The sequence below is a fragment of the Dipodomys spectabilis genome, unplaced genomic scaffold (genome assembly GCF_019054845.1).
Source record: "Dipodomys spectabilis isolate Male_0828 unplaced genomic scaffold, ASM1905484v1 ptg000505l, whole genome shotgun sequence".
NCBI classification, from domain to species: Eukaryota; Metazoa; Chordata; class Mammalia; order Rodentia; family Heteromyidae; genus Dipodomys; species Dipodomys spectabilis.
Window position 1 is genome coordinate 2,726,879 of NW_024871182.1, and position 15,535 is coordinate 2,742,413.

The following is a 15,535-nucleotide window of genomic DNA, read 5'->3' on the forward strand; positions in this document are numbered from 1 at the left end:
TCTTCAGAGAAGTTTTCCTTTAAGTCATTTGCCCACTTATTTATTGGGCAGTTGTTTCTTTGAGGATTTGTTGTTGGGGGATTTAATTTTTTGAGTTCCAAGTATATTTTAGATATGAGACCCTTGTCCATTGTATGGCTAGTGAAGATCTTCTCCCAATCTGTGGGCTTTCTATGGATCTTGCTAGCTATGTTCTTTGCCATGCAGAAGCTCTGCAACTTCATGCAATCCCATTTGTCCAACCTTTCTTTGATTTGTTGTCTCCTGGTCTCTATTAAGAAAATTTCGGCCTGCGCCAAGGAGACCTAGGGTTTCTCCTATTCCATCCTGTAATATTTTCTGAGTTTCTGCTTTGACTCCGAGGTCTTTGATCCATTTGGAGTTGATTCAGGTGCAGGGTGATATATAAGGATCTAGCTTTAATTTTTTACAAGTAGTTAACCAGTTTTGCCAACACCATTTACTGAAGAGGCTCTCTTTCTTCCATTCTATTTTTTTAGCTCCCTTATCAAAGATTAGATGGCTGTAGGTCTGTAGGTTCATTTCTGTGTTTTCAATTCTATTCCATTGGTCCTGAGGTCTGTTCTTATGCCAGTACCAAGCTGTTTTGATTACTATGGCTTTATAGTACAGTTTGAAATTTGGTATGGATATTCCTCCAGCAGTGTTCTTTCCATTGAAGAGCGTTTTTGCTATTCGGGATCTTTTATAGATGCCCCTCAGTAGGTGAATGGATCAAGGAAATTTGGTATATATACACAATGGAATTCTATGCCTCCATCAGAAAGAATGACATTGCCCCATTTGTGAGGAAATGGAAAGACTTGTAAAAAATTATATTAAGTGAAGTAAGCCAAGCCCAAAGAAACATAGGTCCCATGGTTTCCCTTATTTGCAATATCTAGTATATATATGAGTCAAGCAGAAAAGGTCAGATAAAGTGATGTTAGGAAAATGAACCCTAAGATATGTATTTAAATGTTTTTTTGTCTTTCATGCATTTATTTCTAAAGCATTTGTAAGATTATTTCTTTGTTGCTTTGTATGTCCTTCCCCCACATTATAACCCTGCATTCACCGTATTTGATGTCGGTATAATTTGTGGAGGGGAAGGGGAAAAACAAGTCGTTTAAACCAGGATACAGTTGGACCCTTGCAACAATGAGAAGTACAAGTTGTCATGTTGAAAATGAACTTTACAACTTTAGTGGGGGGGGGGGTGGGGAGGGTTCGGTGGGGGGGTGGGGGGAAGCTGGGAAGTGATGGGAAGGATAAACAAAGGAGGCTACAATGCTTGGTAAGAAATGTACTCACTATCTTGCCCATGTAATTGTAACCCCTCTGTACATTATTTTCACAATAAAAAAAAAGAATAATGCAAAAAAAAAAGTCTGGAGGAGGAAAGTCTCATCAACGAAGTCTGGAGAAGTCTCATGACGCATTGAGGTACTAAAAAAATACTAGAGAGCAAATGAATGGCAAGAGGAAGGGACTTGGGGCTCAAAATGTTGGTAGAAATGTCCCTTGCCTTCTTCTGACACCTGGCAACTATATAGAGAAGAAGTCAATTAACAAAGGCAAGATTATAAATTCCTGTCTAGTTGAATGGTATGGACATTAGACGGGCAGTCTTCTTACTTCTATTGACTTCCCGGTTCTGGTTAATTTTGATAGGGCAGGCACAAAGTGGCTGATGTGATATCATCTACTCTTACTCCTGTCCATGTTCCTTTGTTCCCCAAACTGGCTGAGTTTAGGTGCTCATTGTTGGGTTGGTTAGTCCCAGTTGGTATTCAAGGGGGCTTGAACTCAAGGCCTGAGCACTGTCCCTGAGCACTTCTGCTCAAGGCTAGCACTCTACCACTTTAAGTGATGGTACCACTTGTAGTGTTTGCTGGTTAGAGATAAGAGGCTTGAGCCATGCTTACAGCCTGGCTCTTTGAAGGTTAGTTGGGAGTTGGAGTTTGAGTGATTTTTCAGCCCAGGCTGGCTTGCACTGCAATCTTTTCCACAAAAGCTCTTTGTTATTTCCAATTAAAGCAACAAAGAGATCAAATATAATAAGTAGAGCTTACCTGGTCCTTATCAAGAATTGACCAAATATTCTGCAATGACAAAACTCATTAGATGTGAGAGTCTTAGCACAGATATGCCCAATACATTAGAATCACATAGTCAGTACTAGACTACACAACACAAAACAAGAAAGGCAAAACTCAAAATTTTTGACAATATTTAGACATCTTTGCTAACAAAGCATATCAGATGGTTGGGCCTCAGTTACCAATGTCTGTGAAAAGAGCAACTTGTTAGCAATGCATAGTAGAATAGATGGATGGAGGAATAGCAAGCTTCTTGGAAGTGTAAGGGTTTGATGGGGCCAAAACCTTAGCCCACCATGTGGCCAAGATGGCGAACTCAAGATGGCGAATTTCTGAAAAAATGTAAAGAAAGCCTGAACAAAAAATCAAGCCTAGTTTGGCTAGCCTTTGAGAGGCGTACCCGGGAACCAGTCCATGTTGCACTTTTCAGGGCACAATCCAAAAAGCTGTAGAGATATAGAAAGTTGGACATGAATAGCAGAGAGCAAAGAGAGCCTGAAAGTAGAGAGACTTAAGACAATGTACCATTGCAGAGGCATAAATTGTCTAAATCTGAGAAAAGCAAAAAATATTAGGTCATCTGGCTAACCAGGGAGCACAGGAGGCATATCAGCTGGGTTTCATGGCTCGGGCATGACTCGCAGGACCCCATTAAATGTGTTAAATAGTCAGTTTGGTGAGTGACGGAGAGTTGACCAGGAAGAAGAGGTGTCCCGGCTTGCCCCAGACCCCTATAGAGAGAAATAGCTTAGCCCCCTAAACCAGGCATTCGTTGCTTCAGAGATGACCATCCTTTCTGCTAAAGGCCGTAGGAGCTCTCTGGAATGGTGCCACATCTGAGCAGAGATTGAGCAACAGAGAGCCATGGAGAGTAGTTTCATTCACCAAAGTAGAGAAGTGGTGTGTGGATGTGGATGTGAAACCCAGCAGTGTTATTGGTGAAAAGTCTCACATGGTGTCTCAAGGCAGTTTGGTTTGAAGAAAAGGGGTGGTTAGGAAATTCTAGCATTTCCACCTCAAAAACCTCATCCCAGTCATGGCACTATTTGTAAGGTATATTAAACAGGTAGGTTTCATTATGTAGCCCATGAAGAGAACACCACACGGTATTCAGGCATGAAAAGAAGTTTATTTTCTGAACTGCTGCCCCCACCATACCTGGTAGAGAAGAATGGCTGAAAAGGAAAGGGAGGGTAGCAATTTGTATTTCTGTAGAAATTCATCCATCTCTGCTAGATTTTCCTTCCTTTGTGAGTAGAGTCTGGAATTATTTATTTATGATTGTTTTGATGTCTTGGATGTTTGTTGTAATTTTTCCTGTGGTATCTCTGATATTATTGATTTGGGTCTACACTCATTTTGTTAGTTACTCTTGCCAGTGGTCCCTCAGTTTTAGTGGCTTTTTTTAAAACAGCTTTTAAAAAATTAATTTTATTTATAATTTTCATAAGTCTCTGTCTCATTAATTTCAGCTCTTTTTTCAGTTCTCTTTCTGTCTAGCAACTTTAGTATCAATTTTTTCTTGTTTCTCTAGCATTTTTAGTTGCATCATAAGATCGTTTACTTGTTCTAAGTTTTCTTGATGTGTGCACTGAGAGCAATAAATCTGCCCCTCAGGAATGCTTTCGCTGTGTCCCATTGGTTTCTTTGTGATATATCTTCATTTTCACTGAATTGTAGGAACATTTTAATTTCTTCTTTAATTTATTCTGTGATCCATGTATTGTTCAACAGAGTGCTGTTTAATTTCCATGTGTTTTTTTTTTTCAACTATATGCCTTGTTATTGAGAACTAGTTAGATTCCACTATGTTCAGACAGAATACAGCGTATTATATGTCGATCCTCTTATATTTGCTTAAATTCCATGTATGAACTAAGAAATGATCTATTTTAGAAAAAGTTAGGGGGGTTGCAGGAGGAAAACCCTACTGATGTGAATACCTGTAATTCTAGCTACTCAGGAGGCTCAGATCTGTGTATTCAGGTTCAAAGCCAGCCCAGGTAGGAAAGGTCATGAGGCTTTTCCGGGGTTGCTCAGTACCACACCCTGCCTCAAGTCTGGGGTTGTTCACCACCTTTGCCACCATGGGCTGATTATGCAAGCCAGTATGGAGAGGCGCCACACCACACTATGGGTCCAGAGTTTTTTGCTGCTGCTGTTGATGCCACTGCTGCTGCCACAGCTGCTGCCACTGCCCCAGTTGCTGCCACTGCCCCAGGATCAGCTGGGCCACATATGCAAGCCAGGCACCCCACCAAAAGTCAGGTGTTAACCACTGCTGCTGTCTCGGGTTAGGCTAGGCCACTTATGCAGGCCAGTATGGAGAGGCACAAACCACGACGGGTCTGGACTTGTTCACTGCAGCTGTCTCCACCTCAGCCACCGCTGCTGCCCTGGGCTGGTCTGGGCAAGTGCCAAGAGGCATTGTACCCCAATTTTGGGTGGGTTGCCACCACTGCCAGCTGCTGCTGCTGTTCCAGGTTAGGCTATGCTATTTACACCAGCAGGACAGAGGTGCCACCCTGAGAGTCTAGGGTAGTTAGCCACTGTTGACAGCTGCTACTGCTCCTGACTGGGCTTGGCAACTTGTATCAGCCAGGCAGAGGCGCTCTTCCAGGGAGGGTGAGGGGAGTCTTTGTTCTAGTTCTGCCTTCTGAGATTTCTGTTTGTATATTCTGGGTTGGCCCAGCTCTTGGGAGTCTCCTGGGAGACTTGGGATGCTTGTGGGTGTGTGGTCCTCAGAAGGTCCAGAACTGGGGCAGTTAAGCAGCGTGGCACAAAACCCCGTCACTTAAGCTGCACAACGTGGAGCCCCATCACTAACAAAAGGTGGAGGAAGGGTCTTCCTACTTTACTGTCTGTGTAGGTTTTTCCCTTTTTTTTTTTTCACTTCCTTTATCTCTCTGAGTAATTGCCTTTTTTTGGTGGGTCACTTGGAGAAACAGAGCATTGAAATCCAAACCCTGTATTTGGTTGGAGAGAGCTGTGGTGTTTCCCTGCTGTTCCATCACCTTCTTGGTCCCACCATTTCAGGTGGAGTTTTTCTTATCCGGCTGGTGGGCCTTGGTTACCAAAGGATAGGTACATAAAAGAATATGTTGTAAAGCTGTAGATTGTAGTTAGACATTTCCTGTAATATAGGCTTCCTAATTTTAGGAACCCAAGGGAGTGTTCTACACTAAAGTATTTCAAAGGGATTGAATGCTTTAACATACATCTTGCTCGAAGGAGAGTGAAGTGGAGGAGGCATACCTACCCATGGCCAGTCTCTGTATTTAATTTAGTTAACGTTTCCTTTAAGGTCATATTCATTCTTTCTAGTGCTTGAACTCTGAGGCTTATAAATGGGTTGTAACTTCCAATTTATTCTTAGGGCATTAGTTAATAATTGAGAACTTGGGCCATGAATGCAGGCCATCTTTGGACCCCACAGCTAAGGGTAAGCCAAATCAAGGTATTATCACATGCCTCATCTCAGTCTGAAAAAAAATGCCCACTGTTACTAACAGACACCAATAGCCATACTTTCCAAGCTTTTCCTCTGTGGAGTCCACTTTCCCAAATTCACCATCTGAGGTTCCTCACATATGAATTCTTTCCATATGTTCCAGCATTTCAGCATTTACCTGTTGGAAATTACCTACCACATTATAAAGTATTGTCAGGCTGAGGCCCCACTGATTTTCAAAACAGTTTCAGGCAGTGTCCTCAGGCAATTTACTGCGTTGCAAATATCTACATGTAAACTGACAGAAAGCTTGAGCCTGTATGCATTTTTCACAAGTTCAGTGTCAACATTTGCACACTTATTACCACTGTTTTTGCTTCTTCCTTTAATATTGATGACTAGTAGTTCTAGAGTACCAACTGGTTTTAGCGTGGTCTCCCAAGCTACCTAATCAGCTCAGATGTTTCCCTGTATCTTAGGGTCTCTAGTTTCTTTAACTCTTGTATAGTACTCTGAACCTTGGAGACTTCTTCCATTTTATTCTCCTCCTTTTATCTCAAACTTGCTTTCATGATCCCACTATCCTTCTCAATTTGCTCCTTAATCTGCATGTGTTTTGACAGGGTCACAGGAGAGTTCCCTTGCCTGGCCAACTGCTGCTCTTTCTCACAACACCTTTGCTTGCTCTTCAGCTCCTCCCTTAAGTTCACAAAGGTGCTATTGAGAGGTATTTTTCCCACCCCCACTTGTTCCACTGGGACACGATGCTTCTGCATTACATTCATGGTGATGATCTCAGCAGTCTTTTGGGGCTTTTACTCTAGTAGTTTCTCTTTCTAGTTTTCCACTTCAGTGTATTTTTGTGACAGATCTTTCAACGGTTTGTTCAGCTCTTTTGTTTTTCTTCCTAATGCTCTTTCCCTTTCCATGGTATTCTATATCAAAGCAAGTGTTCCTTTAACTCTTTCTGAAGAGAAACAATCTCTTTCTTGAGCCTGATACTTTCCTGTTCTCTTTTCTTGGCCTCATCTTCTATGACACAGCATTTCCCCGTCTTCTCTGCTAACTATTCTTTCCTTCTTTCTCTGTTGCTTTGAATTTTTGGTGACACTTTTCAAAGTTTATAATCGACATGTATTTCAACCTAATATATTCTTATATCAGGTCCAGCTCCTTTTTCTTTTTTTTTTCTTTTTCTTTTGGGTCCGGTCGTGGGGCCTGAACTCTGGCCTGGAGACTGTCCCTCAGCTCTTCAGCTCAAGGCTAGCGCTCTACCACTTGAGCCACAGTGCCACTTCTGGCTTTTTTCTTTTTGCTTATGTGGTGCTGAGGAATCGAACCCAGGGCCTCATGCATGCAAGGCAAGCAATATACCACTGAGCCAACCTCCCAGCACCCCAGCTCCTTTTTTATAGCCATAACTTCTTAATGGAATTCAGAGGTCCTTTGCATGTTTCTCCAGAGCTATGAACACATTTTCCATTTGGTTACTGTGATTACTTAACCTGTCATTTACATTTTCCAGGTGGTTAATGTGACTACGTAACCTGTCATTTTCTATCTTTCTCCTCCTTAGACATTCCTTTTCTTAATGTCCATTTTGCTTGCATTAAGCTCACTGATCTAGTCCTAGAGGTTCCCAACTGCCATTTGCAAATGAATTGTACTGTCTTTGCCAAAGGTTTCTTGATCCCTATTCTGGTGCTCCTACCAAAACTCAAACTCGCTTCTTAGACTCGTTTTTTTTTTCAGGGTGTCTCTGTTATCAAACACCAACTGGGCAACCACTTTACCTCAAAACCTTAACTTTTCAAGCTTTCTTCTAATATCTGTGGCTGACTGGGTAGCAAAGGCCATATTTAGGACTCTTTGATTCTCCAGGACTTTACGTCCTACAGGCTTCTGGGAGAAGTTCCAGAAAAAGCATTAGGGTACTCACTGGGGAACAATACCATCTCACTCACCTTAGACTGAAGACTTGGCTTTCTAGCCACTACGGTATCCCTGCTAGCTAAACCTGGAAATAATTGCTAAGCATCTCTATATCTCGACTGCTGTTAGTCTCAGCTTGGGTAAGTCTGGGGAAAGACTAGCTCCAAATAGTCTGGTTCAATAGGGGGGCTACTCTCTGGTCCAAGGACTGCCATCAAGTCACCAACAGTATGCACTCCCTTTTCTACCAGGCGAGACGCACCTGTAAAATTTGATGACAGTCATCCCAGATGTGCTTGTGTGTGAAAATTACATTCTCTAATGAGGTAATGAGCCCCTGTTTTTTTTTTTTCTGAAAAGGATGGATTTTTCTGTTTCCAGTTATACAGGTCACTACTTGTAAAGGGAACATATATTAGAAAGGGGTCCTGCCCATCATCTCCTCCATGTTCCTGTCTCAAGGGTAATAAGGGTAACAAACCACATTGTACCACCTCAGGCTGCTACAAGTAACCGCTTGTGGTATGGGAGGACTTATTAGAGTTGCTGATGACAAAGAATAGGAGAGAGAGTACATCAGTGCATCTTCCTCTGAGGGATTCTGTAAATCTGGGGGAGAATATTTTTTGGATATGACAACCTAAGGCCTTGTTCTCCCATCCTGAGAAAAGGTGTAAACAGGTGCATACAGGACACAGATAGAACTACAAAGACCAAGAGCCACAGACACAACCCACATGTCCCATACCTCTCAATGTTGACCTCTACAGGAGGTCCCAGATGACAGAGAGAACGTCCCAGATTGCCTCATGAGGAGGCCATAGATGACCTCTGGAGATGTCACATATGTCCTCCCTAGGAGGCCCTAGATGACCTCTCATGGAGGTTCCAAATCAATTCCCAAAGAAGTGTCAGATGACCTCCAAAGGAGTTTCCAGATGTCTTTATAATGAAGCTGAGATTACCTCTGAAGTAGCTCCCAAATGGCCACTCAAGGAGGCCACATGTGAACTCCAGAGGAAGTTCCATATAACCCTCTTGAGAAAGGAACAGATGACCTCCAGAGAAGGTCCTATATAGCTTCTCAAGGAAGTCCCAGGTGATGTCCAAACACGGTCATAGATTTCTCATCATGATAGCCTGAGATGACCTCCCAAAGAAGCTCCAGATGGCCTCAGGAGGTGGTCCTAGATTGCCTCTTAAGAAAGTCCCAATGACTACTTTTGAAGAGGTCTCAGGTGGCCTCCTGAGGAAGCCCCAGATGACCTCTGGAGATAGTCCAAGATGGCCCCTGTAGAAGGCCCCAGATGACCTCCAGTGTAGGTCTCAGATGGCTTGTCAAGGAAGTCGCAGATGTACTCTTGATGACATTACAGATGGCTTCCCACGGAAGCTCTACATTATCTCTCAAGTAGATTACAGATGGCATCCCAAGGAAGCCACAAATAGCTTCCAGATGTGTCCAAAACAAGCTGGCAAGCTTGCCAACATGCACCTCTAAAGGTACATAAATGACTTTTGCCCATGTTGGACCTCCGGGGAGAAACACTCGAGGTAGACTCTCAACCCTGAGGGCTGACACTCTCACCTATGGGGATTTTTCCCTGGGGCCAAGGTCTGATGCAATCCAAATGGATTAACTCAATGGAGTCTTAAAAAATAAGGACCTCTATAGCTCAAGAAAATCCATCGAGACACGTTATATATGATAAATGTTCTCCAAACTACCAACCCCCCAAATTATGATATACAAAGCTCCAAACATCAAAGGGAAAGCCTCTTTTCCCTTCTCTCTGTCTCTCCTTCGCTACAGACCTATACCTCTTTCGAGGTTTTTAACTTTTTCCCTTCTACCAGTTCCTTCTTCTCTTTAGGACACTCCACAGACCTGAACTGCTTTACAAGGCTCGTCAGTTGCCATCCTTCACCTTCTGCACTCCCTCAACTTCCTTTCCACCCATGTCTTTCCCCTTATGCTATCACACCACTTCCTTCCTTCCAGGACTTTTTCCTTTTTCTCTCACCTTCTTTTGCTCTGAACAAGCAGCCTATATAAAGTCTGTACCCCTTCTCCACTCCAACTGTCTGTTTTCAACTATCACATCACAAACTGCCCACAGCCCAATCACTTCTTAACAGCTCAACAAGTGGTGATTAATTCAACAGTCCCTCCCACAGGATGCCTAACCTTCTCTGTTGGCATTCTTTGTCCTCTCCAGCTGACCAGGAGATGGGCCCATGCTGATTATCGGACCCTATAGATTACCGGGCCCTGCTGATTATTACAGTATCCTCCTTGTGAACTAGTAGCAATTGAAATTGGAAATTTGATTGTGGTATTACATCACAAACCCATTTTGACATCATTACTACGATGACATAACAACCCCCTTGTGACAACATTGTCATTGTGACATCATGATTCCATTGTGACATCTCAAATCTATTATGACCTCTTAGCTCCTTTGAAAAATCACATACCCTTTTCAACATCACAGTCTTTGTGTACCCATATCCTTGCTGTGAATTGACAGTTGACATCAGACATGTCATTATAACATCAAAAAGTGTTGTGACATCCTCAACGGTGTGACATCACATTTTCATTATGAGAGCATCAGCTCATTGTGACATCATCAAACTCAATGACAGAATTGCATTATGACAACAATTCTCATTGTGATGTCATAGACACATTGTGAATGCCTATTCTGTGATTTCATTGTATTTCAAATGTGGCATGAGAGTTGATATCAGAAACACATTTTTGTGCCTACAAACTATTTTGACATCATAATCACTTTGTGAAATCACAGTACCATTGTGATATCACTAACAATGTGACATCACAAACTTCTCCTGTCCTCATAACTTTTGTGACATGCTGACAATGTGATGTCTTAGACATTTTTGCCCTCATAATTTGTTTTCAACCTCATAATTCATGTACGACTTGAGATAACAGAAATCAACTGTGACATCACGACCATTGTGACATCACACTGAGAGATGTCATGATCATCGTGTCACATTGTGCCATCAGAAAAGGTTTTGATGTCACAATTAATTGGTGATGCCATAGGGTAAGGGGTCTATGATGTCATAATTGGTTTATGATATCCAAATGGCATAATGGATCTCATTTGTCATGAAATCACAGAGAATATGAGTTCACAACAGACTGTGGTATCTCCAAAGTCAGGTGTTTTCACAAATGTTATGAAGTCCTAGGAGGATTGTGATGTCACAGTGTGACACAATGTTTATGATGTCTGTCAGTGTGATGTCACAATGGTCACAATGGTCATGTCATAGCGGATTTCTGATATCATATATCATAACTGAAATATTGTAAGTTTGAAAACAGATTACGAGCTCATAATGGGCCTAAGACATCACAATTGCTGCAGATCACAAGACTTATGAGGACAGGGCAGGTTTTTCATGTCACAGTGTGTTAGTGATATCACCACTGCACTGTGATGTCACAAAGTGATTGTGATGCTATATGTTTATGAGATCAGAATATATTTCTGACATCAACCCACATGCCACATTTGAAATAGAATGAAATAAGAGAATAGGCATTTACAATATGTTTATGACATCACAATGACAATAAATATCATAATCCTATGAGGTCATTTTAAATTGTTGATGTTGCAAGGAGGTAATTGTGTAATAATGAATATGTGTTGTCACACTGGTGATGGGGTCACAACGGGTTTGTGAGGTTACAATGGCATATATGAATTCAATTGTCATGTGTTCACAATGAAGATATGGGTACACAAAGGGACTATGATGTCACATATGCCATGTGTGTTTTCTAAGGTACTTAGGGGTCATGATAGCTTTATGATACACAGTTGTGATGACGTTACAATGGGCTTTTGATGTCATCATGGTTTTGTAATATCTCAAACACAAGTCCATTTTCAATTGTTACTATTTCACAATGTGCATACAAGTTCACAGAATGAGCTGGAAGTACTAATGGACATGAATTTTTTAAAATGTTAAGAGGTCATTTTAGGTTTGTGAATATAGAATGGCACAGTGATATCACCATGACAATGTCAACTCATTACATCATGTCAACATACTGTTTTTTTTGTCACAGTTCATTGATGATTCCACATTGGTGGTGAGGTCACAAAATATTGGTGCTATGTTAGGCATGTCACAATGACATGATGATTCTCGTTTGTCTTGACTTACAATGAGTATATGAGTTCACAAAGGGACTGCGGTTTCTCCAAAAATATGTGTTGTCACACATATATTGAAATCCAAAAAGGTTTGTGATGTCAGAATTTGACACAATGGAGGACAAAATGACCTAAGGTATCAGAATTGCAGCATGTCACAAAAGTTATGATGAGAGGATAAGTTTGTGATATCACGGTGGGTTAGTAATATCACAATGGCAACATGATATACAAAGGGATTGTGATGTCATAATGGTTATGAGTTCCTGATTTGTTTATGATATCAACCTACATGCCACATTTGAAATAGAATGAAATCACAGAAAAGGCATTCATAATGTGTCTATGATGTCACCATGACAATGTGAAGTTATAATTCTATAATATCATTTTAGTTTTGTGATTTCACAATGAGCAGATGGTATAAAAATGATAATGTGATGTCACAATTATGATGATCTCACAAACTGTCATGTCTGATTCTCAATTGTCAATATTTCACAGTGGGGCTTTGGGTACACAAAGGGACACTGATATCACAAACTTATGTATTTTTCAAATGTTATAAGATGTTATAATAGATTTGAAATGTCACAATGTGATCCTTGCATCAAAAACAACAATGTGAAGTCACAATGGGTTTGTGATGTCACAGTGATGATGAGGTCACAATGGGTTAGTTATGTCACGAGTTTGTAATAACACAATTATTTGTCTAATTTCAATTGCTACTAGTTCACCATGAGGACACCAGAAGTGCCGCTATAATCCACGGGAACAGATAGACATCATGTCCTCCTAGTCTGAACAAATGGAGAGGGGGTGTGCATGACACAGGACATGCTGCTGAAGGAGATAGGATGTCAAGCCCCACATGGTAAGCTGCCAAGAAGTGATTGGGCATGGATATTTGGTAAGTGATAATTGAAAACTGGAAGGCAAGAAACATATTGCAGTTGGGGAAGGGTACAGGCTATATATAAGCTGCATTTTCAGAGCAAGAGAAGGGGAGAGAAAAAAGTTAAAGGCCTGGATGGAAAGAAGTGATGAGACTGCTGGAGGGCAAAGACCTTGGAGGAGAGGAAATTGAGAGAGAGCAGGAGGTGAAGGACGACAACTGGCCACCTGGACAAGGCAGGGCAGGCCTGTCAAGAATAGAGCAGCCTGAAGAGAAGAATGGAATGGTGGGAGGAAAAAATGAAAAGACATGAAAGGTAGGACAGATCTGTAGAGAAGGAGAATGAAGAGAAAGGAAAAAAGCCTTGTCCTTTGAAGTGTGGAGCTTTGGAGGTCATTATTTTGGGGGTTGGTTGTTTGCAGACCAGTTAACAAATGGTTGATCTGCTCTTTGGAGGTCTGAGGGTTCATGGTTGAGACTGAATTTAGCTCTTGGCATCCAGGTCATTGCAAGGTAGTCACTTGTTACAAAATGTATGAGGACAAGACAGGTTTGTGTTGTTACCTTGCATTAATGATATCACAATGTCAATATGAGTTCACAAAGTGATTGTAATGTCACAATGATGATGTGGTCACAATGGGTTTCTGAAATCAACCTATATCCCACATTTGTGATAGAATGAAATCACAGAATAGGCAATCACATTGTTCTTGATGTGATGTCATAATGCCATTATGTCATTGTCATTTTTGGATGTAACAATGGGCTGATGGTATTATAACAACAATGTGAGCTCATTCTGGAGATGATGTCACAACGGGTTTGTAATGGTACACTGGCATGTCTGATGTCAGCTGTCTTTGTTCACAATGACGACATGGTTACACAAAGGGACCAAGATATCACAAACACCATGTGCTTTTCCAAAGGTGCTAAGTGGTCACAACAGGTTTGGGATGTCACAAGGTGATCATGATATCACTGTGGCAATATGATATCACAATGGGGTTGTGATGTCAAGTGGTGGTAAGGTCACACTTGGATAGTGATGTCACAATGAATGTGTAATATCACCATTACATGTCCAATTTCATTCTACTAGATCACAATGAAGATACGAGTTCAAGTAAGGAGCTAGAAGTCAGAAAGTTCATAAATTTTGTAAGTTATTATGAGGACATAATAGGCTGGTGAAAATGCAATGAGACAGAGATATCCCATTAGCAATGTGATGCAAACATTACATAAGATAGTATTATTTTGAAGTACAAATGTATGGTTATGCCATACAGGTGATGAGTTCACATAAGTTTGTGATTTCACAATGGGATGGTGATGTCACAATCTCATGCCAGATTTCTAATTGACAATGAATAATTGACAATGAAAATATAAGTTCACAACGGATAATGATGTATCCAAAAGCACATGTTGGCACAAGTGTAATGAGTCTTAACATGTTTTTGAGGTCCTCATGTGACTCAGTGGCCATGACATCTGGCAGTGTGATATCACAGTGGTCATGATATCACAGTGGATTTTTGATATCACATGTCATGCCTGAAATATTATGAGTTAAACAATTTATGAACTTAGAGAGGCCAACGAGATCACACTGGCAGCATGTCAAAAAATTTATGAGGATAAGAGTGTTTTGTGATGTCACAGTGGGTTAGTGATATCATAATGGCAATGTGGTGTCATCAAGGTATTGTAATATTATAATGCTTATGTCGTCACAATGTATTTCTGATATCAACCCACCTGCAACATTTGAAATAGAATGAAATCACAGAATAGGCATTCCAATGTATCTGTGACATCACGATTACATGTGATTTGATGTCATTGTTGTTTTATGATGTCATGATGGGCTGATGTTATCATAATGACAATGTGATGTTACACTGGTGATGATGTCACAAAGGTTTTGCGATGTTAAAATGGCATGCCTGATCTCAATTGTCATTAGCTCAACATGAGGATATGAGTACACAAAAGGCCTGTCATGTCACAAAGGCCATGATTTCTTTCAAAGCTTCTGAGGTCATAATAGTTTTGGGATTTCACAATGTGATATGTTGATACAATGGCAATGTGATAACACAATGAGTTTGTGATGTCTCCGAGGTGATGAGGTCACAAAGAATTAATGATGTCTCATCAAGTTGGAAATATAACAATGACATATACAATTTCAATTTCTTCTAATTCACTATGAGGATACTATAATAATCAGTGGGGCCGGAATTATCTGTGGGAGCAGATATTCATTGTAAATTCTTGGCTTGGCCCACCAGAGAGTGTGGGGAATGCAGCCAAAGGGAAAGTGTCAAGCCTCACATGGTGAGCTGTCAAGAAGTGATTGAGCATTGGGCAGTTTTGGAAGTGATGGTTGAAAACTGTTAGGCTTGAGATCCGTTGGAGGGAGGAGGGGTACAACCTATATATAAGTTTCATTTTCAGAGCATTGTAAGGGGAGATAAAAATGGGAGATACCCGACCCGGATGGAAGAAAGTGGTAAGACAGCAGGAAAGGAAAAACCTGAGAAGAAAGGAAGGTGAGGGAGAGCATAAGGTTGGCAAGTGGTCACTGGGGAAAAGTAGGGCAGGCCTGTGGAGAGTGGAGAGACCTGAAGAGAAGAAGGAAGTGGTGGAAGGGAAAAAGGTAAAGACCAGGAAGGAATGACAGGTCTGTAGAGAAGGAGGGATGAATGGAAAAGAAAAAAGCCTTGCCCATTGAGGTTTGCAACTTTGGAGATCATAATTTAGTGGTTGGTGGTTTGCATAACAATTAAGAAAGGGTGAGGCTGCCCATTGGAGGTCTGAGGTTTGGTGGTCAAGGCTGCTCTTGAACCTGGGTATCCAGTCCAGGATAAGGTAATCACAGTCCCCTTTCTATTGAAAAATGGTTTATGATTTTATTTTTTTAATTTAA